This window comes from Diadema antillarum, unplaced genomic scaffold (genome assembly GCF_040938485.1).
Source record: "Diadema antillarum isolate AM-2024a unplaced genomic scaffold, OU_Dant_1.0 scf00000135, whole genome shotgun sequence".
Taxonomy (NCBI): domain Eukaryota; kingdom Metazoa; phylum Echinodermata; class Echinoidea; order Diadematoida; family Diadematidae; genus Diadema; species Diadema antillarum.
In genome coordinates, this window is record NW_027271024.1 from 588602 (window position 1) to 615408 (window position 26807).

The following is a 26807-nucleotide window of genomic DNA, read 5'->3' on the forward strand; positions in this document are numbered from 1 at the left end:
GGGACAAGGTGCCCAAGCGGAAAATGACCGCTAATCTTCAACCCAGCTCTCACTCCTCGCCGCTAACCTTGATTAGGAGTAGCAGCTTTGACCTTAAATACAACCAGGGGGTCATATGAGCCTGTTTCTGCCCTTGTCCGACGGGGTTTTTGTGTATAAAACCATCCTTTTAAGACTGCGGTCATTGGAGTGATGCCTTCCCCGGCTGCGGCGGTTGCCTAGCGACTGTAGGTTGAGCAGTTACCAGATAACTCTCCCACCGGACCGTGTCAGTGGTTTGGATCGCCCATAGAAGTGATGGAAGGAATCATGGTTCTTTGTAGCACATTATGTATCTTTTCATTCTGTGTGGGAGAATGCAGTATCAGAGTTTACATGTGCCGATGCTTGTATGAACAGGTCATTGCATGATATATCTATTGTTTTTCGACAGAATTTTGTCTTATTGTTGAATTATTCAAACATTCCCTACAGAGTGTTGCGGATTGACATTTTGCAGAGTGAAGAATTTAGATATGATTACCTTTAGGGCGTTAGGAATTCAGATGACGGTTTCTGTTAGCTTTGTCTGCTGAAGCAAGGATGGCATATTTACAGCTGTCATGGACTAATGGTCGGTTGTCATAAATATAGATGTGAACATGAAAGAGAAGTTTGGAAAAATAACCACTAGCCGCAGACAGAAAAGAAAGAGAAAGAAATGTATCAAAGTGCATTGACTTACCTCTCTCTCTCTACATATCTTCAATCCATATATTTATCCATTTCACTTGATCTACAAATACATGTTTACGCACACACACACACGCGCGCGCACTGTATGAATAGATAGATAGATAGATAGATAGATAGGCATAAAAAAGTAAAGAAAAAGCACAGCGGCACAAGTAGGCATTAGAATATTTATTCTACCGTTCCAGTAAAGACATAAAACAAAGAGCTCCAGAACAAAGAAATATTTAACTAAGAAACCATCGTAATAAAAGATCTAATGTTTTATGGTCTGAATCATAATATTGTTTTACCAGTTCTTTCGTGGCTATGTCTATAGTATAAGCTATCACAGTACCACTGGCCTGCTGGATGTATAGGCCTACAGTACTAATCGCATACTTGAGAATTGCGGAAGAAGAGGATTGATAAGATGCTCGTCGTTGTTAAACATTGAAACTTGGACAGGATATCGCGTCAAATTCGAGAATTAAATGATTTGATAAAATCTATGTAGTTAACCGTCTGGTGCAGTCACAGTGTTTACTCGACTTCTCTTTTCATGCATCGAGATGAGTCAGTAATTTGTGCTATAATGCACAGGATATTACACCTAGTTTGATTTGATTTGATTTGATATGATTTCTTTTTTGTTGAATACATCATTCAACATTTTATCAGAACACATAGAACCATGTGACAAAAATATAAACAATGTAAAAATAATAATGGCATACCAAATTGATAATCAAATTGATTTGATTTGTTTTGATATGATTTCATTTGTTACATCATTAAACATTTTATCAGAATACATAGAACGATGTGATGTAAAAAGGATAACACCATACCAATAATATAATAATGATACCATAAGTTTGTATACAGTACCATGTCGAAGAAGAATTAAGCGATAGATCGTATGAAACAAACAGAAGAATTTCCTCAATTCTTATAAAAAATATCATTATATATGTGTATGTGTGGTTATGCATTGATTGGTTGTTATTCGTTTGATCAGTCATTGCTGATTGAATATTGTTGCTTACATTCAAGATGAATGTTTTGTTTTTGTTAGGTAAAATTATAAAACTCAAATAAAGATTACTGAAAAACAAAACCTGTCTGTACGTTTGTATGTGTGTGTGTGTGTGTGTGTGTGTGTGTGTGTGTGTGTGTGTGTGTGTGTGTGTGTGTGTGTGTGTGTAGGTATGTGTATGTGTCTGTGTATTTGTTTGTTTGGCCCTTTTCCTTCACATCCAGTGCGTCTTTCCCTTCATTCGCGATTAGTGAAACTTCAAGGACGGGAACATGAATAACGTTGCCAATTTGGAGAGACATCCATCAACCGTCTTCCCAAAAGTCGAAGACAACCCAATATCGCCTTGAAGGGGAAGGGGTGGGCGAAGAGGTATCACCCTTTGAAAATTACCTCTCCTACTTTTCAGCTGCTGCAGGTGTCTCATTCCGGACTCAACAAGCTGCATCGCCTTGTCCGTCGGTGCCTGAATACATTTGAAGCAGTAAACAAAAGGTCTACTGAATATGTAGTAACGTACAGGAGCTGTTATGTGAATTACTTGAATAATCATCACCATGTAAAATAGCGGAATAAAATTTTCTTTATCCTCCTCCAAGGAACAAAATATCATTAACAAATCTAACATTAGGAGATAAAGAAGAAGTATAAAGGCCTATATTGAAGTATGTAGATATCATTAATTAGAACTCTGATTTATTTTATCTTTTTACGACAGGTGACAATTACATGACCGATTCCCGCGGGAATATCGAAACACGGACATGACGATGAAATTACCGTTCAGTCAGCCGTAAAATGAGCATAATGTCTTGTGATACCCTTTTTCCATCACATCAATTAATGACGATAATGTCATTAAGATCATGTATAGCCGAGAGGTTTTATATCAGCTGACGACTTGATAGTACGCCATAATTTGATTATCATTCATGCTAGAAGTTGATGCTCTTTTTACCCTGGGCAGTTGTAAAATGAAGTCGGAACGAGTATGTTGTAAAGGAAAACACGTACCCATCTGGAATCATTTGGATCGCGGCGTAGTGTAGCATGAATATGTGGAACAGCGCCCCCATAGCGACATTCTTTTTCATTTTATTAGGGGGAAAATGGTTATTTACGGGACAACCTAATGAGAGTAATATGAAATGCGTTTCTTGGAGATGTGATTGCGAGAGCAAAATTTAATGATATTACCCACTGGCGCTACTTGTTATTTTGACAAACGTTGTATTGGTTTCAGATCCACTTAGTTTACTCGGGGGGAGGGGATAAAATCTTTTTTTTTTCTTCTTGATGATGCTAAGTAGCTTTTCAAATTACATCTCATATAACATAAACAATCTGGAAAAAGAAAAATAGTAAAGCTCGTGTTAAGTGCGTCCAGGAACACACAAGCACAGACAAAGTCAACGCGATGGTGTCTTTAGCAATGAGCCTCAAACAATTAAGGGACTATTTTTGCATATTGCAGAGTGCACCTTTTTTTTTCGTCCCCTAAAGCAACAGCAAACACGATTTACCTTGGAATTCCCGCATTATGCCTTTCTTTTAGATATGACAAATCTGATAATCAAACCGATTTGTCGATGCATGTTTCAAAAGGTTAGTAAAATGAGCAGGCTCTTGATATCGACCCCTTATATAGCACGTGTTGCTGCATGTGTGTGTATGATAGTTAGTGAGCACTTTCTTACAATGTCGATATTATGGTCATTGTTAATTCGACAAATACGCCTCAAATAAGCGGGCGGATAGGGCACACTCTTGTATCGCTTGCCTGATTGAAAAATCCAGTGTATCTTTTATGTTTCCTTTGAAAAAGATACGATGTTGCCACGGTCCGGTAAAACAAATGTAAGCGTACACACGCGCGCGCACACACACACACACACACACACACACACACATACACACAAAAACTTTTTATATCAATACTCACCATTCTGCGTTGTAACAGAGGACGCGCTAAGCAAAATGCCTTGATTTTGACAAGGAAAATCCTAATCTTTTCTGTCTTTCATCAAACTGATTAATTACAGATATGATCTAGTCGTGGAGAGCCCTTTAAGAAGACATTTGTAAACAAATTGATTTAACTTATCGAAACAACATTAACAAATTCTGCATTCTCGATTCAAGTGTAACCTTGCTTTAAATGAAAATCTTAACCCTTATAAAGATGATTGATAAAAGTTTGATCATGTTATACAATGTTGTAGTTGGGATGTAATATTTTGAATTGTGACTCTCCTTTAACTTCTTAAAGAATTAACCTTTTGTGCAATACAAATTACCATTAATGTCCAATTAAAAGGCCCATGATGCGTGAATCCAAACAGTCTAACATCTTCATCATCCTCGTGAACCCTTTTTGGAACCATCGGCAAGGGCGAGAACAAACCCACATGATATACTTTAAAAAGCAAACAGAAATCTCTTTATCTCGTCCCTCGCTGCTAAAGCGCTATGTCACTTGGCCTTGGTTGTAATTGGTTTGCCTAAGCTGCTTGAGGCCTGCGCCGCTGCCAAATAGCTGCGATGACGTAAGCATGCTTGGATGCCCCCAAGGTATCATTAATATAGAAGAGATGAGGTGACTGCACCAGTTACCCCCCATGCCACACAAAGTGAGTTACAGCATGGACAGAGAATTTGGGTGCAGGTCACGCTATATACGAGTTCCGAGGTTTGACACATCGTATCAGGGGGCCATGAAATCTGATTATAGTTTTTTACGATTATTAGCTAATTGAATAAATCAAACATCGTGTTTTTTTAAAAACATACATCATCAATTAATCTTAATTGCAACAGTCTTCCCACAATATGGCTTGCTTAAAATTGATTTGAATTCTGTACCTCATTACAATTTCAAAGAAGGACTTCAGGGAATATCAAGCAAAATAGATTGCACATGTTGTGTAAAGTTGCTGTGTTCTTGAAGCAATGGATGAATGTTGAGGAAATTCGTTCGTATACTTGTGTCTTGTTTATATTGGAAAAAAAAAACCTAAATCAAAATAAGATTGTAGTACATATTGGGAATTGATATTGATGTATAATACGATTTAAATTGATAATACAAAACACCTATACGAATATCATAAAACAAGTACGTGCAACTTTGCACCTTTCAGACCAGAAAAGTGCAAATTGCACCTTTTAAATTGATGGTACTAACTGGTCTAAAAGATGCAAAGTTGTATCCGAATAGTTGCTCTAGTGTGATACTGGGAAGATGGAAACTTGAACCTATTTTTCTTCGAGTGTACGACACTTTTTTTTGTCTTTTAATGTTGCTAAATATGAGAAGGGCTTGATTATTATAAGTGATCGCCATGTCATGTTGACTGCCCGTTCAAAATGCGTCCTTTTGTTTTTGCTTTTATAAGTGTCTCGTAAGTCTTGTTGATCAAAACTTCCAGGAATGTCAAAATCCTTCCACGGATGTTGCAACGTTTCGGTAATAAAACATTAAACTCAAATCTTAAGACATGTTTAATCTATGAAGAACAAACATAATACTATCAAATAATGATTACGCTGCATTGAGATGGTTGTGCAGCTTGCGTAAATTTTCCTTTTTTTTTTAAAAATCAGTTTCAGTTTTTCATGACGTGTTAAAAAGTCGTATACAACGTTAAGTAGTATCACAACGAAGCGGTAGACATAATGACTGTAAATGCAACAGTAGGGAACAAAAATCTACTTTACCATGAACAGACTTGAATCGGCGGTTTCCAAGAATATCGGACGTCGACAAGGCGTAGAAATATACTTCTTTTTTTCTACTTGTCATTGCAATAATTCAAAGATAAATCCCCACGAACTGAAGTACAAGTGTAAGGCATAGATCAGAGCTAGAGAAAAAAATAATGTATAGAATCTCAGTATACCTCGAGTATAGGTGGATGATATCGGTAATATAGTTATCATGATAGTATGCATTCTAAGAATTGAACGACAACATTTTGAAATAAGTGATTATGACTTTACACGCTGAATTATTGCTTCTCATTCATTTTTTATCTTTTTATCTGACTTTTTTTTTACACTGCTGTAGATTTCATATGACAATTAAGCACTTTTTTTTTCCGATGCTGTTTCATTGATTGCTTGTCGCTGTGAGATGTGCTCGAGTTTGGCACATTTCACCCCTTTATAAAAACATGAGAGTGACGAGTGATGCTAGGACAATTTGTTTCTTCTTTTTAACTTGAAAGGTGGATGTAGGGAAAGCAATTAAATACAGCACACGCGGATATATTTTCTAACACTATGCTTTCGCTGAGCAAAGTAATGTAGATATCAATGTTTAACAACTAGGAAATCACAGAAGAGGGCATCAAAAGTTTTTGCGCCACACTTTTCGTCTCTCGTGTACTTGAATTTTTCAAAGAGAGTTACGGTTGTAACGTGTAATGTGATAAAAACGATAAAACAAAAATACTCGTATATCAAAAGCATTTATACGAATATGATAAATGTGGGTTTTTCTTTTTTTCTGTGTTGGACTTCAGCTTGCAACGTTAAATACACACACACGCGCGCGCGCACACACACACACACACACACACACACCGGTGATAAAGGTTAATACCTAATGAGATCATTGTGGTCGGAATGGATATAGATTTCTTATATACTTCCTTAGCAACACTCTGTGACCATTTGTTGGTTTTGGGGACTTGAATAAACCATACTCATCTTTTTTTAAAGGCAGAGGAAAGACAGAAGACGGTGATGAGTTTCGGCATTACCACGCCCCCAGTTTATGTCCAGTCGTGCAGTAAGACGACTCCAGTATTAAACAAGTTTGTCACGCCATACCTATCCCAGCGGTCACGCCGAGACATTACTCCATTTAGATTACTCATCACAGCAGAGGCGGAATTTTTCTGTCAACATAGTTTGATGAGTAACTAGCGTTTTATTTTTGTTTTGTTTTTGTTTTGTTTTTAAATAATGCTACCGGTTACAACTGCACTAGATTAAACAGCGGAATACGATCTTGACGTCCTGGCGTGACTCGAAGACTCGCCTCCTGCTGTATTCAGTTTCACCCATAGTGGGAATCTATTGAAGAAAAAAAGAGAGACAGACGGACAGACAAACAGACAGAAGGCGATAGACAGAGAAAGACATACATCTGTCTGTGTCGGTGATATTTTGAAATTGTCATTACACACTTAAAAGAGTGTAAAAGAGTCGAATTTTTAATTAAATTGACTTTTATTTTATTTTTTTTTTTGCTTTTCTCTTGAGGCTCGGGATACACCTGTCTCTTACTGAAATAAATCATGGGAAATGGCATGGTTTTCTTGTTGTTGTTTTTTTTAAAGTCAGTGTGTACATTTCTTTTAGTTTTGTTTTGCCTCATATGTTTTAATAGGGCGGTCATGGTTGAAAACAGCAGATGTTATGTTTTCACTTTATATATATATATTATAATTATCATGATAGGTCTTATGTTGCTTGTAAGAAAGACAAACGAATTTATGCGAAGCGTTGACACTGGAACAACAGATATATTGATATTTATACGTTCTCATACAGAGAAAAAATGACTACTTGACGCCCATATATGTGACACTGCACCACAAAACAAACAAAAAGTCGACAGGCATGGATTTTTAATTAAGGGCAGATTCTGAAAGAGCAGACTCTAAACTTTAAAATGATGTATAGATCAAATCAAATGGACTCTCCTAACATATGTAAATGTTGGAAAGAAAGCATACACTCTTGAAAAATGTGAACATAGAAAAGAGGCTCTGAAGTAAAGAGTCTATTCAAGCGCTTAATCTTTTAAGCCACGCTAGCTGTGTCATGAATGGGACAAAAAACATGGTGTTAACTACCGGAGCGATAACAATGAAGAAATTGTCAAATTAAGCTGAAATTAAGCATGCTTCATTAACACATTTTGTCCATGATTAATGACAACTTTCAAAGCAGAAGTATTATCCTTGAAAAGTTATTAGAGTTGAAAGTGAAGAGTATGTACAGGATTTTTAAGAAATGAAAAGTTGACTCTACTAGAAACATCTAATCACACTGTTCTACAATAAAGTGCTTGAGAAAAACTGCTAAAAACACAGTTTCCTGTTTGTTTTATGATCTCAAACTTTAACATAATGTAGAAGAAGACTTGCTTTTTGAGAAAATATGAAAAACTTAAGATTGGCTGTGTTGACCCATTTCACCTATTTTCAGTCCTTACACAAATTGTCGACTTTTTGTTCGTTTTGTGATGCACGGTCACATATGATATCTAAGTTAGATGTGAAGGTATCGTTAGAATGCGATGCACACTAATGTGTCACTGTTTGTCATCAACGACCTCCATAAATCCTGATTTGCCCACCAGTACGCTCTAAGACGCCCTGGCACACATTGATATTGTTTACTCGGCTGTAATATGGGGTGGAGGTTACTGTCATCATTAGCTACAGAAGTCCCCCCCCCCCCCTCCCGTCATTACAGCGCCTTTTGACTTTCACGTGCCTACCTGCTGCTTACAGACCGAGCAAAGGTTAAAAACGCAAAACTGAGTACAATGAAAACAAAGCCGTTCCAAGTACAATGGATGCTACATCAATAAATTCACTCACAGCTGGTCTTATTTACACGTATGTGTCTTATTTTGAGTCGTTTGTTTTTCTGGTTTCGCGTAAATATACACACTCCTAATATCGCACACATTAACACGCTCGTATTTCTCATGACTTTGATGAAAATCAATAAATCATAAATATTGAATTAAACGAAAGTCAGCTGTCTTCAGACATGGTCGCTAAGCCCAAGTGAAACTTTACGCATGAGAGAACATTTCCAGACATGACGGAAATCATGTGATAGTAAATACACTTAAATGATAATCTTTAAATATATTAATCGGGTAATGTTTCTCTTCACCTTCAATGGCAATGCACACAAAACCAGCGCATCTGACCCAAAGAGTGATGTCCGTTATTCCGGATGTTTGCTACTCTCAAAATTAACAAAAAAAAAAAAAATTAAAAAAGGTTCCTTATTTCGAATATTTGTTAATCCGAAAATTTTTAAGGTTCGTTGTTCAGAAGGAATGGACAATGAAATAAGGTTAAATAATCTGAAAATTGAAAAAAAAAAAGTGCGTACTTACGAACCTTCGGAATAGCGCACCTTTTTTTTTCCATTCATGGAATTACGAACCTTCGGAATAACGAGCCTAATAATTAAATTTTCGGGATTAAGAACCGTCGGAAGAACAAAACTGTCAATTTGTTTGTTGTTGTTTTTAAATAGCATTATATTGATTAATACCAGAAACTCGGTGAGGGGGTCATTTTTTTCATATACTAATCAATAGGTGCGTTTATCAACTCTTTTTCTCGGCAGAAACAGGTTTTCCAAACGGCTTTTAGGGAATTATTACGAGATGATAAACGCAAAGCTGTTTTGAAAGCCTTTCCGGAAAGCCTGTTCGAAAACCGCAAATTTGTGCTTTCCGAAACAGGTTTCCTAAACAGGTTTCCAGAAACCTGTTTCTAGAAGCCTTTTGAAGCAAGATAAAGGCAAAGCTGTTTTGAAACGGCTTTGTACTGCAGTTACGAACCATGCACGCCTTATATGACCTCTTCTCCTCGGGTCGAATTGCAATGCAGCTGTGCAGTGACAGGCCAGTTATCGTGTTCGCGAAGAGTTGATAAACGCAACTATTTTGGAAGCCGTTTCTAAAGGGCTTTGGAAACGGCTTTCGAAAGAACTTTGGAAACGGCTTTTGAAAGCCGTTTAAACAGGGGAAAGATGATAAACGCAGCCAATAACTGAAGACAGTAACAAACAACGTACTTTGCATTTACAGGCTGAATGATTTGTTTTCGTTGTATTTGAATGGTATTTGTGATTTCATGCACCTCGATTGATTAATTCCAAGCGAGACACTATATCCCTGCATTATCTTACTTGATTTTCCTCTCTTTTTTTCACAGATGTTTTGAGGACATTCAAGCTTTGATGCTTTCGTGTTCACCCTTCTTATTAGCTTTCTCTGCTCTTTCATTTCTTCATTGAATATTTTTGTTTTTCAGTTTTCCAGCGGGAGCTTCTTTTAATAGCCTTCTGATGCGCCCCATCGCAAAAAGTAATCGCTGGATTTTCAAGGCGTCTTTTTTTCCTCGTAAATTGAGACCACACGCTCCCAACAATGTCGCGGGGCAAAAGCCAGAAGAACGGGTGCATAATGCAGCATGGAATGTGCTATCCAACGTGTCTCCAATTTCCCTCAGCGTCACCGCAACATGAGCGTTCTGGAAATGTTTGCTTAGGATCCTCGTCGCGACAAATTATCGAAACACAGCCGGATCTTGTACCAGTCAAATATTTAGCGATCCAAGCTGTGCTTGGGAGAAAAAAAAAATCGAATTGTAAGGCTGTTTTCACACGTGCCGATTGTGCATAATTTGAATCACGATTCTAATGACGCATCACTAGAATCATGATTCAAATGACGCATTTTGGCCGTGTGAATGCAAACTGGAATCGCGGGGGTGATTTGGGTCGCAATGCCAATTGTGATTGGAATGACGGTCTGGAGGTTTTTTTTTTTTTCAATCACAATTTTCCAGAATTATTGAACGAACTGGCCGTATATACGGAATAACCTCTAATTCGTGTTTTTGGGGGGCGGAGCTTACAGTGGCCTTTCAACTACATGTCCTCCGCTGGAAAAATACAAACAAACAAACGCGCTCCTTCTTAGCTCGCACTGCAGTCAAAGCTCGCGCTAAAACCCTCAAGAGTCGTTTATAGGAACTCGGAAAGAAGCCACACCTCCTTTCCTTGTTCTGAAATTAAACTCGCAGAATCCGAGAAGCCTTACGCGGTCGTGTGCACAGTAGATAATTCTAATCGTAAGTGTAATCGCAATCGTAATTCAGCATTGCAAATACGTTACTCAACCGATGTGAATACGGCATAAGAGAGAGAGAGAGAGAGAGAGAGAGGGGGGGGGGGGGGGGAGGGGGAGGGGGGGGGGGGTGGGGTGGAACCGGTTTCCTGTACAGGCACACTCAAATTAAACTTCGAGCGCTCGGATTTTTTTTTTCTTTCTGTAGTGACATCTATAATGAAGACTTGTAGGCATGAGAAGACTATCCAATGTTATCTTTCATCTTTTCGTTGCTTTAGAGCAGCACCTTTCACAATGTGGCTCCAATGAATCGACTTCTGTCTGTTGTGCTTTCCGGCACATATTATTGTTATGACCTGCACGGAGCCCTCGCGCGGAGTATGTCTCTTTATTCACAGGAGCGGGAGGTGAAATTTCCGATGACATTTCGAATGTGTGGATTAACGTCATCGATTATTAACGAATAAGATGTTAGAAAACCTTGGACTTGATAAAACGGCCTTCGTGCTAAAGTGCATTCCTTTCTAGCCTCTCGTTCGCCTGTTTGCACACGCAGCTGAACAACGTGCGCGCAGGTGTCTTTACAGAGCATTGTTACCACTGCAGGGAATACGTTTTATCCGCTACGGATATCGCAAGAGGGGAAATGATATAGAGAGAAAATAATCAAGCTGTAGCATTATCATATCACTTTTGGCCTGAAGATACTACTTCTTTTTTTTTTTTCTGTCATACTACGGAATAGTTTACGATTGTAACACATCTCGACACTTCGTAGGAAATAAGGCAGATTGCTGTGATACGCATGTCATTACATAGTTAATAGCCCCTACTAATTTGATAACAGGTGATTGATAAAGATAGCATGTGGTATGCGAAGCATCTGAATGAAACTTCATGTATGTATTTATTATATATATCTGTGTGTGTGTGTGCATGTGTGTGTGTGTGCATTTTGCAATGTCGTCTTTTTGCAAGAATGGGGGGGGGGGGGTGAGGAGAAAAACTAATAATTCGGAGGAAGAAGAATGGATAAATTGCATTTTTAAAAATGTAAAAAGAGAATGGTTTGGGGGACTAAAAAAAAAGAGCAAGGCTGATAACAGTTCTCTGGTTTATATGTATAATATGACATGTGGATGGATTTACAGGCATGAAAAAAATGTAAATGTGATATTCGAAAACGAATCATAACATCTTAACCATCCTCGGTCCGAACTCAAAAAATTGTTTTGTAATTCAAGACTTGTCGATTACCAGATAAATCACATAACAGTGTATAAAAGGTTTCAAGAATACACAACGCGTGTGAAAAGCCAGTTATCCTACACACGTGGCTGCATCTAACCACGTGCATAACCAAAGCCATCTAACCCTTTTCTCAACGTTACGTGTACGTGATGGCCAGCTCTTTTACTGTTTCTATATAGGGTAATGTTCAATATTTCGAATTAGGTTCGTTCATCCGACAATGACATAAGTTTTGCAATTCCGAAGGTTTGTGATGGAGAAACAAGCAAATTCCCTAGAGATACCTAGAGGTTCTGATAATCCGAAAAGGATAAAAGGTTCGTTAAGCTGAATATTTGTGCCGTTATTCCGAAGGTTCGTTACTCAGAAAACAAAACAAGGTTCCTTGTTCCGAAGGTTCGTTCACCATAAAATGAAATTAGATTCCTTATTCCGAGAATTCTTCAATCAGAAGATAAAAGAAGGGTGCGTATCAACGAATTAGAGATTCCAAAGATTCCATTTCTTTACAATCGGGAGAATTTCTAACATTTCAAGATGAAAAAAGTAATCGATGCTCATGACTTTATCATGTTTTCGTAGTGAAGCGTGAATACTAAGAACAGAACAACACAAAGCAAAAAAGCAAAGTAAAGTCAGGGGAAAATGCAAAAAAAAACACTAAAAACTAAAAATGCCAGACAGAAAAAAAAAAAAATGTTAGCGGTAATAATGTCAGCCGTAAACGGCCAGAGGAAATACGCTGGAAGCGTGGGAGACCAGAATGTCACAGATGAAATGCCAGAGGTACTAAATCATTACCTGTGGGGAACCTGGTGGGTGCTACAAAGTTGATGGGGGAAAATCTAGAATCTTCGTATACAGGGAACGTATGGATAAAGGAATATACTACAGGTGCTTCACTCTACGCCATCTAGGCATCATCAACGACACAACAAAAGGACATGTGACATTAAGTTTACTATCAAGGCTGATGTTTGCGTGTTGTTGATTTTTTTTAACTTTATTTCTGGTGTATTCCCCTGGTATACTAACCCGTTTAAAACGATCATATCGTTATCGATCGGTGTCTTGATGTATGGTGTATTGGTGTATTATTGAACATTGTTACAAAAATCAACAACAACATTCACCTTTAGAAACTGTGCTAGTTGGTCTCAAGCGGGGCATACAGCTGTCCAATCCTTCATCTCCACCATCCGTCATTATCGTCACCATACAAGATTTCATTTATACATGTATATATATATATATATATATATATTATATACATGTATATATATATATATATATATATATATATATATATACATACATATGATATATATATAGTGAGAGAGATCTGTATCTACATATATCTATGTATATCTACACAAACAGACAGACAGACACACACATATCTATATATTATTATGTATATGATATTCATATTTATATAATGTAATAGAAGGATATGTAACTATTTTCTTTTATTAAAATTGGCATTGTATTGTGTGTCGATTAATAGCCTCTATTCTCAGCTTGGTTAATAATGATCATCACGTGCGATCGATTTGTTACCACGTGATTTCACGCCCTTGCCAATCCGTGTGATTTTCCTTTTTTCTTTGTTCTTCCTTTGTCTTTGTACTTTTCCACATCCTTGAGCAATATCATGATTCCGCGCTTGTATCGAATTCGTGAGCAGTAGCGATCCATCTTTCTTCCTGTCTATTTCGTGATTTGTTTTTCGCGTCGGATGAGAAATGCCCACAATCGCAGACACTTGCAAATTAATACTGCCAACGTGCATGTTTTCTCTATTTTTCGCACTTAAAAAGCAATCACGGCCTTCGCCTAGATATCTCAGTAGGAAGAATTATGGTGAGATAACCTTCATTTGACGAGATATTACTTGGCAAAACATTCGGATACTATACCGAGTCAAAACTAAATCCTAAAACCAGCTTTTGATGATGATGGCAAAATTTAGAGTAATACAGGCTCCCAAGTGCTCTCATAATTCTAATAGTTCAAACAAGCTTGTTACAACAAAAAAGAACTACACTTATCGTGATTATAATTCGTTAGAATAGCATGATAATAGACCTGGGCACCACGATGACTAATAATCCTTACGAAAGCCATTAAAAGTTAGGAGCTCATCTAGAAAAAAAAAACCACACACAGTCAAATGGCAAATGGATAGAAAAATCAGATCAAATGATCCGTGGGTGTAGCACGGGCAAACGCCAAATTGATTTCTCTTCTTGTATGATTACAAACCGAGACAACGCCATACTGCAACACAGGCAATCCAATGCAAAATGCAGATGAATATTATCATTTGCAATTAAAAGGCGCAGGTGAGGGCTGCACTACGCTCATGAACAGCAAATTTGAAGATAATCAACGACAACAGAGAGTTTTACTTCTGCGACGCGAACGTTAAAACGAAGCTAAGCAGCTTCCCGGGTTGGACAACGGAAACAGCTGTCTTTATAGCGTTCGCGTTACAGATCTAGAGCTGGCAATTATTATGTACGGTGGTACACGCTCCGGTCAGCATCTTTGTGTTTCGGGGTTCGAATTCTGCTCAGGGTGTAGGTCCTTGTACAAGGTGTTAAACCTATACCTTGCTCGTTATGTTTTCATGGTTTTGTGACTTACGAAGAAAAAAATGTTATACAGATGCATATTATATTCATTATAAAAATACAATAGGTGACGCAATAAATCCAAATGATTCCGATCTTGATATGACGTGTCGTCCTTCATCTAAAGTTCGGTTCACACACATTAACGAGCTTTAGATCTGCGACGCGGCAAACGCTGAGACGACGCTAATTCAAAGCCAAAAATGGTGTTCTACACATGCGGGAGACAGCTGTTTCCATTTTTCAAACCGGGAGGCTGCGTCGCCTTAGCGTTTGCGTCTCAGATCTAAAGCTACCTATTATCTCTAATAACGAGGAAGAGGCTACTTGTCTTCAGACAGAGGACGCATTATTATAAATCCTAAATTCAGCTGCGTCGGGTGGGACTTTCTTCAATGCATGCAAAGCATCACAAGATACCGCTCTTTGAGACCAAAGTCCCAAAGCCAGTCACAACGCCAAAATCAATACTGTTAAAGCCGCAGGGAGCGATAGAGAAGAGAAATGAAGGGGGTTAGAGTTTGCATACAGAGACATGGCGTCTTGGAATTAATTTAAGCGCGATTTAACTACTTAATTGTTATCTAAACGTAATGTCGCCAGTCACCCTGCCATATCGTAGTTCTCTTGCCGGCGTTCTGGCGTCCGTGTTGACATAAAAGTGGTGTGGTAGCTCACATCGATCTCCGATGCGTCAAATATTGCTTGGATGAGAGGACAGCGCAGTCGGGCGTACTGCATCGGTTATCATGAGCAAGAGGGACGTTCATTTATTTTGTCGTGTCTGCCTCTCCCGGCCGGAAGATTTCGACTGAGATATATCACGCGCGCACATCGCGGGGTAAACTTCACCTGTCGCTAGCCGTAGGCTGAGCGCCGAACCCAAGTCGGCAATACGCAGGTGGGCGTGGGGTCGGAAATGTGGGGCGTGCTAAGGGGGCAACAGCCTATCCCACATTTTGATGGATGCACACTTTAAGCTTCCCAGGCACCCATCCACGAACAGTCCAGCCGGCTTTGTGAAGTGCCTTAATTATGCATGTACAGAGCTGGGGCCTGTTGATGTATGTACATATTATGATATACTTCTCTGAAAGGACAAACACGCGAAGCAAAGTGTCTTTATTGATTTATGATTCAAGATAAATAGAATGCACTAATGAGATACATGTATCGCGGTTTAATCAATAGGCGTTTTCACATCAGCCCGATGTTTCGAAATAGCGCGCTATTTTCTGACTTGGGAAGTTAAAAGATATCTCGAGCTTGGATTTTTTTCGGGCTGATGTGAAAACGCCTAGTCTCATCTCGCATATTCGTACTAGATTGCACCCACACCTTATACAAACTTCAGCTCTTAGTATCACTATGATCATGTTTTATTTTGTCGTAATAGTTTGGACACCATCATCACCCTGAATATGACTACTATCATCATCATATCATGGTCATGACTGTATCATCACGCCCAAAGGCTTCATTAACATGCATGACCGTCTTGATAGGACCATGAAGTTGCAATTTCTCAAAGCCCGGAAGGAGATCTGGATGTCTTTTCCCTCGTCTTGTCCTCAGAGCAGACTTTGGTCAACTGAACTGATGAAAGCCTAAACGAAAAGATGTCACCTGCGCCGAAGATTTCTATGATCAAGTATAAACATCAGTTGTATCATGTCGGTGGTAACTTATTGCATGTCTCTTCCAAAGTGACTTGTAGTTTTCATAGCAAGATTCTAAATGTGATTAAATGTTCCATGTGTTCGGCACAAAATGTTCGGCCCCCTGAGTGAACCAGAAAATCGGACAGAACCGAAATTCGACACGAAAGAGCAGGCCTGAAGATAAATATCAGCGTAAATTGGATCGATGAATCAAAGATGAAAACGCGAAGGAATTTTTTAGATGTGTTTTCCTTCGTTCTTCTCTTTGTAGTTGTTGTAAAAGTTCAACTGAAAAAGATGGATCGGAACTGAAGTTTTCACTTTCACCTTCTTATATCAACAAAGAGGTTATACGTTGTCATGCATCATAAATCATCTTATTTTAGCCTCGTGATGGCATTATTGATGACGCACAATTTGATGGAAGATGTAGCCCTTTCTCAGAATCACCATACCTCAGGTCACATTCGTGTTTTTTTTTTTAATTCTTCTAAAAAGGTAGAGATTAGGCTAGAAATTGTGCTTCCTACGCACTGTTTCCTGTCTGTGATTCCCCCAAATTAGTTTTTCATTTCAAATTAGCTGCTTTGAAAGTTACATGTGTTAAGACTTCGGTTCGGTGTGTATGAATGGCTGAATGAGGAGGGGTCATCCCACTAGACCGACATTCACGATTCATACAGCCCACGAGTTCGACATTGAAAACAGGTCCATGAGTCATACATTTCACAAGCCATACAGCCCATGAGTTCGACACTAGGCACATAAAGCTCATGAGTTCGACACTGTGTAAAAACAGCCCACGAGTTCGACAGATACAACACGGGGCTTAATGTGTCGGTCTCGTGGGCCTATTAGCTTATAGTGTCGAACTGATGGGCTGTATGACTCGTGAGCTGTATGACTCGTAGGCTGTATGACTCGTGGATGTCGGTCTCGTGACGTGCTCCCAGTGAGGACAGGGATACTTTCCCTGTGGTACTCGTGACGAAGAGAGGGTCGTCCAGGGGTGACGCGACATTTGCTCCTGCGTCACTTGCTCCGCTCTTATTTTCTCCAAAGACTTCTAGGGTTATAGAGCTTGGGTTGTGAAAGGGTTTCAGATTAAGTTTGATGTGAGGTTTAGGACTAGGGTGTGGGTTATGTTCATGGGTAGAAATTATGTTTGGCTGGCAATATTGTGCAGACATTTCATGGGAGCAATTATTGCAGGAGCAAATGTCATGGAGCCCTTCCAGAAACTACGATCAGAGAGATTTGCATTGGTCTATACACGCTGTATTGGATTGTGATTCTCTAAAACAACAACGGCAATAATGATAAAAATGATAATAATAAAAAAAATGATAAATAACAACAACCTCAACATCAACAAGATATATATATAACTGTAGTAGAACAACGATAAGGAACAACATTATAATGAGCTAAGACCAACGAGAAAGATGACTTAAAAGAGGAATTGCCAAGAAATGGAATAGAAACAACAGTGGCAAGCGATAGAAAGTGCCAAATGAGGGGAAAAGATAGCTGCAATATGTCAAGAGCCGAAATAGAAAGATTAAAGGGCTCGTGTAGTTTTAGTTGGGACCGAACTTCGGGTTTTCAACAATTTTATGTGAGGTAATGAGAAACCTCTCATGAAATATTAAAAAGCGTTTAATTTCAATAGGAATTCAACGTTTATTTGATAGAAATTGGTTATGACATGGCTGAGATACTAAAAACAGAGCAAACTAATAAACGGAGCAAACTAATAAAGCGTGGGACCCACATTTACGATCGCTTTGTTTTACTTTGTTTTTGGATGTCTCAGCCATCCCAAAACCGATTTTCATCAAATAAACGTTGCATTCCTCTTAGTATGGCATGCTTTGTACCATTTCATAATTTTTATGTGGTTTCTTGGTATCTCGCAAAAAGTTGAAAGCCAAATCCTCAGCTCCACCAATACTGTACCATCCCTTTAATGATAAAGATAACATTGAATCGTCCAAAAAGAATTTCTACATAGCTATAGGGAACAATTGATCTTCTGAGTGGCTCTGGTTTTACAAGACAGCATCCCAGACAACCACATCCGCCTAGCGCTGGATGTCAGACAACCGATGGTAAGTCATATATACGCAAAAAAAAAAAAACAACAAGTGAAATATCAAATGTATGCGCAGATGTGTGTATAATATGGGCCTACACACAGCCCATATACCCATAACATCAACCAGTACAACATATATAATACGTTGTATCTTCACATTCAGTCGCGGGACTCTCTTGTCAGTGTAGAGATATATATGTACATGTATCTGTCTGTCTATCTATCTTTCTGTCTGTCTTTAATACATATATTTGAACATTATCTTAGCTATATATAACAACAGAGTCACCTTCATGGGCCTCCATACTTGAACTCAGCACTGAAAGAAAGGTGAAATAGGCGTTCGGCGTGTGTTGTTTGTTCGTTTAATGGAATCGTGTTTACTGTGCTTCAGACTGGTCTCTGTCTCCAGCTCTTTGCAGAGAGGTTCATCCACTTAAATATGGTAGGAAAAAAAAAAACCAACTTCTGCATCTCTCCTGTCGCATGTTGTTCTCTTTTCGGAATGTCATCACTAAAAGTGAGGTTACGGACTTCTGGCGTGAACTTTGCTGCTTGTTGCTAACATTGGGGCAGAAACGGCGAAAATCCCACACGCGGGTCTCCAGTTTTGATAGCTTAGCAGTGGATGAGCGTAGAATAACTACAGCAGCGCTAAGAAATTGTTGCTGCTTTCAGAAACCAAGTCGCGGAAAAAACAATCTGACCTCAGCCGTCAGGTATCGTCTTCGTCTCGGGGTGTCGGGAGCTTTAGCGCTATTACCAGCCACGGCCCAACCGATTAGGCCGATTTAAAAGTTAAGTAGAAAATCCCGCTCGTCTGCCGAAAGCGATGGCACATGCGCGGTGCTCGCTCTCCGAGATGCATCGGCGGCCCGGCTGGAAGCGGCAGGCAGCGTGAGAGAGATTGAGAAGAAACTCGGTGCGTGAGCACGGTTCAAGTAGCTGTCACAAGATTTTTACTTCCGTCTGCGCCCTTCCCTCTCTCTCCCTCAGTCTCCTAACTTGCCCTTAATTCTGCGCATAGGATAAACTCGAAAGGCGCGCTGGGTTGTTTTTTTCCCCACCATGTCTCGCACTCTCCAGAAAAACGAAGAATGTTGCTGTACTGACTTAGCTGCAGTAGATAGTAGCAAACACTGCCGTCTCCTCACAGACGATTTCTCCTTTTCTTTTTCTTTCTTCCCTCTCAGAGGACTTTGGAAGAGGAAAGAGACAGAAGGGGATACGAAGGTAGGGGAAAGAGGGATGTTGTCAAATGCAGATAGCTGAGGAGAGAGATCGAGAGGCTGCTAGAAGACAGCCTCTTGAACATGCAAATGAGTCGCCAAAATATCTAACTGACGGTTAGACATCTCTGACGCGGCTCAAATTCACCGCCTTTAAAGGGATAGTGTCAGTATTGGCTGAGATGGGGATTCAGTTTTAGCCCTTTGTGAGATAACTGGAAACCACTTACTGTACATAAAATAATAAAGAGCGTACAATTCTAAGCGGAATTAAAAGTTTATTTCATGAAAATTGGTTTTGAAATATGGTTGAGCTATATAAAAACAAAGCAAAACAAAGTGGTCCTAATAAAAGATGGGACCAACCTTTTATACGGACCTCTTTGTTTTTGGATATCTCAGCCACTCCAAAACCGATTTTCATCAAATAAACTTTTCATTCCTCTTAGAATTGTATGCTCTTTAATATTTCATGAAAGTGGTTGCCAGTTACATATACTAAAAGAGTTAAAATATGAATCCCCATCCCAACCAAACACTATACCATTCCTTTAACCCACTGTATACAACCTATAAACCCACAATACATTCAGATGTTCTACAGTCGCGCTGCACCGGCATTCATGTCTTTATACTGCAAATCAAAATATAGGTTGTTCGGCACGCTAAATGGTGTAGCCTCTTTGCTTTATGGGATGGGGAGCTTTGCTTTCATGTGAATGACAAACATTTGAAAAATATATTTGTTCGTTAGATGAGAGCTTAAAAGTAGAAGAAATTCATAGAGTGAATTCCTCTTTTTTGAGCTGTTGTTTAGATTTTTTTTTTTTTTCATTGAGTTATACTGTAATTTTTATCAACAAGGAAAAAAAAGCCAAAAGATATTAAATAGCAAGGATGAACTGACCTATATCAAAGCCAGAGAATTCAATTTTACTGAAGATCATAGAATAACCTGTCGAATGGCATGCTGGTACCTTTTTTTTTCCGCTGTCAATCGTCAACTGTGATCTCGACCTACTTTGTTCGTAGACAGCTTAAAGGGGATGGCTAGTAACTGATCAGTGGGAATCAGTGGGAATGCTGGGGGATGACTATTCCAATCCTTGTGAGATTCATTTAAGAGTACATTATTTATCTATTGTGTGAAAATTATTTGCTTCAGAATGCTCTCATATTCAAGTAATGTGCAGTTTAATGTTTCATAGATATAATGGACTCTGAAATGAATCCCACAAGAATTGGAACAATCATCCCCCAGCATTCTCACCGATTCCCACTGATCAGTTACTAGCCATCCGATCCCCTTTAAACTAAGTTGCAGGAGGGTGATAACTTTGGAGAGAGAGACAGACTTTTGTGGTTGTCTTTATACTCTTTATAATATTTCATACTCTCATTGTTTCATTCTGTCACCTTGGTAGCTATCTTACTGAGGAAGAGATGCAGTCGTGAAGTTAGGACTGATTAACCTTAATTCGATCGCATTTCAGACCAGTTTTTCTGCATTCTCACAATTCGAGCTACATTTACATTATGGATAAGCCTGTTCACAGTTATAGCATTAAAATGCAGTAACCTCTTCAACCACATACTTTACACAATCTGGAATAACTCTTTCAGAACGCCAGGTGAAAATAGTAGAACGTGGTAATTTACATGCAGGTGCTGCATGAAAGTATTTTGTTGATTTGACTGAAAAGAATATACACATGCACCTGTACATTCCAATATGCACCTGGTTCATAATGAACAATTTGGTAAACAACATAGTTTTCATAAGACCTATCCTGTCATTTTCCGTCTGCAATTATATTTGTCTGCACATGTTCAGACTGTAACTAGGCGCAGTCAGACTGCCCCCCAAAAAACCCCAAACAAACAAACAAACAAACAAACAAACAAACAAACAAACAAACAAACAAACAAACAACGATTCGACGTTTGTCAGTTCAGGGCCTCACGGCTACCATGGAATGGTTTTGCGGCTACTGTGAAATGGCTTATTCCTTTTGCATGGAAAGCGTTGATGGATGGTTAGAATTTTCTTCTTGTATCAGCTACGCTGGATGTATAGGCAAACATGGAAGAACTCATCCCTGAGACCAAAATCTGAACCAGCTTCGCTGTTCCAAATCTCTCGGGAAAGACTTCGTCACTTAGACCTCAATCCGATGCACACTGTCTCGCTCTTCCTCATTTTTTTTTTCACAGAGGGGTGAGTATGTCAATGCCTTGAGTCATTTCTTTGTCACCCATTATGTTATCTGTGGATGACTCAGCCTGTAGCTTTTCTGCTGAATTCCTCAAAGTCTGCTCGCGACTGGCGTCATCGTCCACTGTTTTCCGACTACATGGTTCTTCTACGTGCTGTAACACACTGGGACATAATGCTATACGTGAGTCAAACAGTACGCCTGATTTTATTGTTTTGGAGGCGTGCTGTAGGTGCTTATCTTCCTCCAGGAAAGTAATCGTTCATGGTTTTGTAAGGATTTAGAGGAAACAAAAAAAAAAGACCACCCTAAAACAAACAAAGGTCCATGAAAGTGTAACTATTGTTTAATATACATCAACACAAAAATGTCATTTTCTTTGTATTTCAACATTTTGTGCAGCTAATGCTGGTACATTGACAAGATATTCATTCCACGCACCCTTAGTAAGTTTATACATATGTCATGAAATGTGGATGTATTCCAATACTGATACAAAAGCCGTTGGCATGGCAACAGGATGGCTAGAAGAAGAAAAACATAGAAACACCGACTAAGATGCCTACATAATCCATCGTATGTCACGCACAGGACGACTGAGTACATAAATTTCACACATACACACACACACACACACACACACACACACACACACACACACACACACACACACCTATTTTAATAATAATAAAGGCACCTGTTTCAACCACATGTTCAATTCCACTGAGGCAGACACTGGAAAAGCTATTCACCGCATCGTCTGAACTCGCCACAATCAACTTAATGGCGACCTAGGGGCAGAAGTTGTGAGATAGAGAAATATAAAAAAAAAGTAACCAAGGTAGAGTAACAGGTAACTTTTCAAGCTTTCGAGGCCACCAACTAAAAAGGGATGACACTCCGATAAGAAGAATGAACAAGGGATGTGAGTGAAGGGGATGCAGAAAGAAAATGATAGAGATGTGGAGAGAGAGAGAGAGAGAGAGAGAGAGAGAGAGAGAGAGAGAGAGATGGAACGAATTGACGCGGGAATGGTGCCCTCGAAGATTAATAGGTCAATAAAAAGATCGTTAGATATAAATTGGTATATACGTGCATAAATGTCTTTTTAACTACATAAAGGAACAGGTAACACACACACACACAAATATACACACTCTCACACGCATCATATTGCCCTTCATAGGCGTAAATAAGCACTGATCATTTCTTGTTTTTATAGTAGTAGATATGATAAAAACCATGGGCATACATACTAGGGTTTATACTAGAACCAACTAGACTGACTACCCAGCTTCAATCTGGTAGCCAATCCTGGTTCTAATCTTTGCATCAGCGGGTAGGCCCTACTACGTATTTATTCAAATTAATCAATCATTGCGTCAAGTTGGGTTTTTTTAACAACTCGACGCAAGAATTCATTAACATAAACACATTATGTATCTCATTAAACTCGTGAGTGTCACTAAATATCAAAATCATGCATTGATGCAAAGATCTGATGAAATTGGTTTAAATGACAGGCAACTATTGCCGTACTTACTCATATTTCGCCTTTGTCTTTCTTCATCATGCATCTTTATACACAGAAACACGCACACACACGCAGACCCACACAAATATGCAAATGCATATAAGAATTATAAACACAGGAAGGAGAGGAAGTTAAAGACAGAAGGATGCAGCTTAGTGGGAACATTATTAAAACTAAGGCTACTAGAATTTTTTGTTTTTGTTGTATTCATAGTTTTTGATTTCATTTTCAATATCATTGATTTCATTTTTATGATCAACATGCCATACTCTTTAAACGAACCGCAATAGTCTTCTCACACTTTCCCCCGTACCACTGCACTACTTCTGTTAGCTGATTTACTTTCCACTGTACTGTTCATACCCCTGAAATGATGAGCTGAAAGAGAGAGAAAATGCGGTTCTCATTCAAAATTCTCTCCGACACTCTCTAAAAACACTTTTTGTAGCCACGGAAATTCTATATGGCACTCGACAGCAAGTGCTGGACGGAATTTCATGGCTCAATGAAAAAAAAAAAATCTCTCCTTTCGCTGATAGAGTTTTCATTCTCACCATTACTTTCAGCAGCCAAAAGCTACCCGCGAAATTGGTCGTGGCTTGATTTAAAGTATATATAGGCCACGGTGATTTATGTTCGCAGCGCCATTCAGGATCCAGTTTGTGGGGACGGGGAGTCCCTGATATCTTTTAAGCTACACGAGGGCAGCATCGAAAGCCAAGTATACTATCACTTACTTAGTGGTAAATTAGCCCTAATTTTTATTCATCTGACCAACTGCAGAAATGAATTTATTTGTGCGTGAAGTGCACGACGATCGCTTTATGGACCGGGGAGAGGGAAAGTCAGGCTTGCCTTCTTTGTACATTATAGTTATTTAAATCTCGCCAAAAAAAAAGAAAAAAAAAGAATTAAAATCGACTGAACCAGGATACTCTCACTTTGATTTACAGCATGTACAAGCTATAGAAAATGCGTTTATAGAGAATTCATTCAGCAAACGTTTCCATAACATCTCACGCCACAAAATTGACAAAGCTTATCTATAATTACATCATAATATGTACATCATGAAATTGTTACGTTATAACTTTAATGCCTGTAAAGTGTGTATTTCTGTGGTTTTTTTCCATGTACAACAACAAAAAATCAAGGCCAAAACTATAAGAAATGCAATCACCGAAGTTTTGAAATATTGAATGAAGCAGTCATGTAATATGATCATTACTGAACAATGTGAAAGAAGAAAATCGAACCAAATAGAAATCACATGTCATGCTCTTCATGCCACTGCATTTTTTTTTCAGGGGTCGAAAAATAAGGGAACACACCCTTTTAATGCTCGAAGTCACAATTCTCCTTTTATATTCACGAGGATGGAATATAGCTGTTGCTCTGATAGTGTGTACCCAAATATGCTTACACTTTTTTCCCCATATGTTTTATGCCTCCACCACGAACTGTTGCTGGAGGGATTACGTTTTCTGGTCTCCTTTCGTCCGTCTTCCGTCCGTCCCTCTTTCCGTCCACAATCAATATATCCAAATGAAAATTGTCATATTAGTATGCAATATTTCACTTGTGTCCCCAAATCTCTGCAATGCCTGACGGTATTTTTATGAAAAATATTGTATACATGAACTACCAAGTAAAGATTCTCTGTAGATATTTTTTTTTGACATGGATCAAAGGTCAAGTGAAAGTGCTAACATTTCACTTTTTCTCCATATCTCGGAAATGGCTCAAGGTATTTTCAGGAAACTTAGTACCTGTACTTGTCTGGCAATGATTCTCCTGGAAAGTTTTGGGTCATGAGGTCAAAGGTTAGGTTAACATGTTGTAAAAATTATACTACTTACTGGTAAAATTACACTTCTTTCTCCATACCTTTGAAATGATTGAATACACTACTTTACACTTGGTGTATACATGCGTTATGACACAATGCATCTGCAGGGAAATATTTAGCCCATGGGGACAAAGGTGAAGGGAATAAACTTCAAATTTGACAATTTGTTTTCCAGATTTCAAAAATGGCTCAAAGTATTGGCATGGTAATCGATGTATATAGATTACCATTACTATATAGCACTTATATGCCAATCACGTGAAACTGCCGTCTGGCATTGATAAGATGTATAGACCTGGGGGCGTTTCATCAACGAGTTCGTCGGAGGTTTTCACCGACAAATTTGCTATCAGCCAATCAGACGCAAGGATTTACACTGACAACTGTTAAAAGCTAATGAAATCCTTGCGTCTGATTGGCTGATAGCAAATTTGTCTGTGAAAACTCCGACGAACTCGTTGATGAAATGCCCCCCTGATATACTGTAGATCTATTGGCAAAATAATGCGATAAAGACATAGAAGCATGCCAGTCGCCACAGTTCTACTTTTCTATTAAAATTTCATACCATCGGTATCTGTTCATGTCCTGTGTGCTGCATATAAACATCGATATCGATGAAGTATCAGCCACGAGCTTGGGATATTTCACCCTAATACAGCAAGATTGAAAGAAAAAAATCCCAAAGTGTAGTAACAACAAAAATGCAAAGCAAAAAACAAAAACAAAGAAACAAAGAAAACAATAACCGTATAGCGAACATGTTCCATTTGCGCACAGGGGACAGCCAATGGGATGACATTTTCAGAAAATTACAGGAACCGGAAGGTAGACGCACCAGAGGAAGTAGGGAGTCGGAGGGAGGGGGGGGGGGGGGGGGTAGGGGGTAGGGGACATCACAAGATTTTTATTCCAACAATAGTTCAAGCTGTGCAGCGCAATCTATGTAACAACATAAATGTTAATGTGGGAAACTTTTTTTTTCGTGATGTGAAGATTAACCATTCACGGACTGTAAAATAATACATCATTATGTTGAGTCTGCTCTTTTAGAATCAGCCCTTATCTAAAACTCCAGGCCTGGCGACTTTTTGGTGGCTCTGTGGTGCAGGGTCTCATGTTGTTACTACCGCCTGCTGGAAAAGACTTGCCTCTACGTAAGAAGACTTTAGATATGATGTTTCATAACCCTCGTTATTGAAATCTGTTTAGTGACTAGTCTACATAGAGTCATGCGACCAAACGTAAGAACACTGTCATGTTGATGATGTTGGAAACAAAATATGCCAGAGGAGTGACGACATTTAGGGCATATTCTCCGACTTGAGTACCGACATACATTATTATGGGATCGATGATTTTTTTTTTTTTCATGGCTGGCTTGTGTAAAAGGATATCGTATCGGCCACACACACCACCGCGGTACACTAAATGTCAGCACTGCAAATATATAAACATCTTTCTAGAAATTTCATTTATTCAGTTAATTGATTAATTAATTAATCAAATAATTTCATTTATTTATTTATTTATTTGTTTGCTTATTTATCTATTTATTTATTTATCTATTCATTTATTTATTTAAGTTATTTATTTACTTATTCATTCATTCATTTATTCATTCATTCTTGTCTTCTTTAAAAGTGAAAGTCCCATTCAGAGCATTCAGGCCTGCTTTACAATT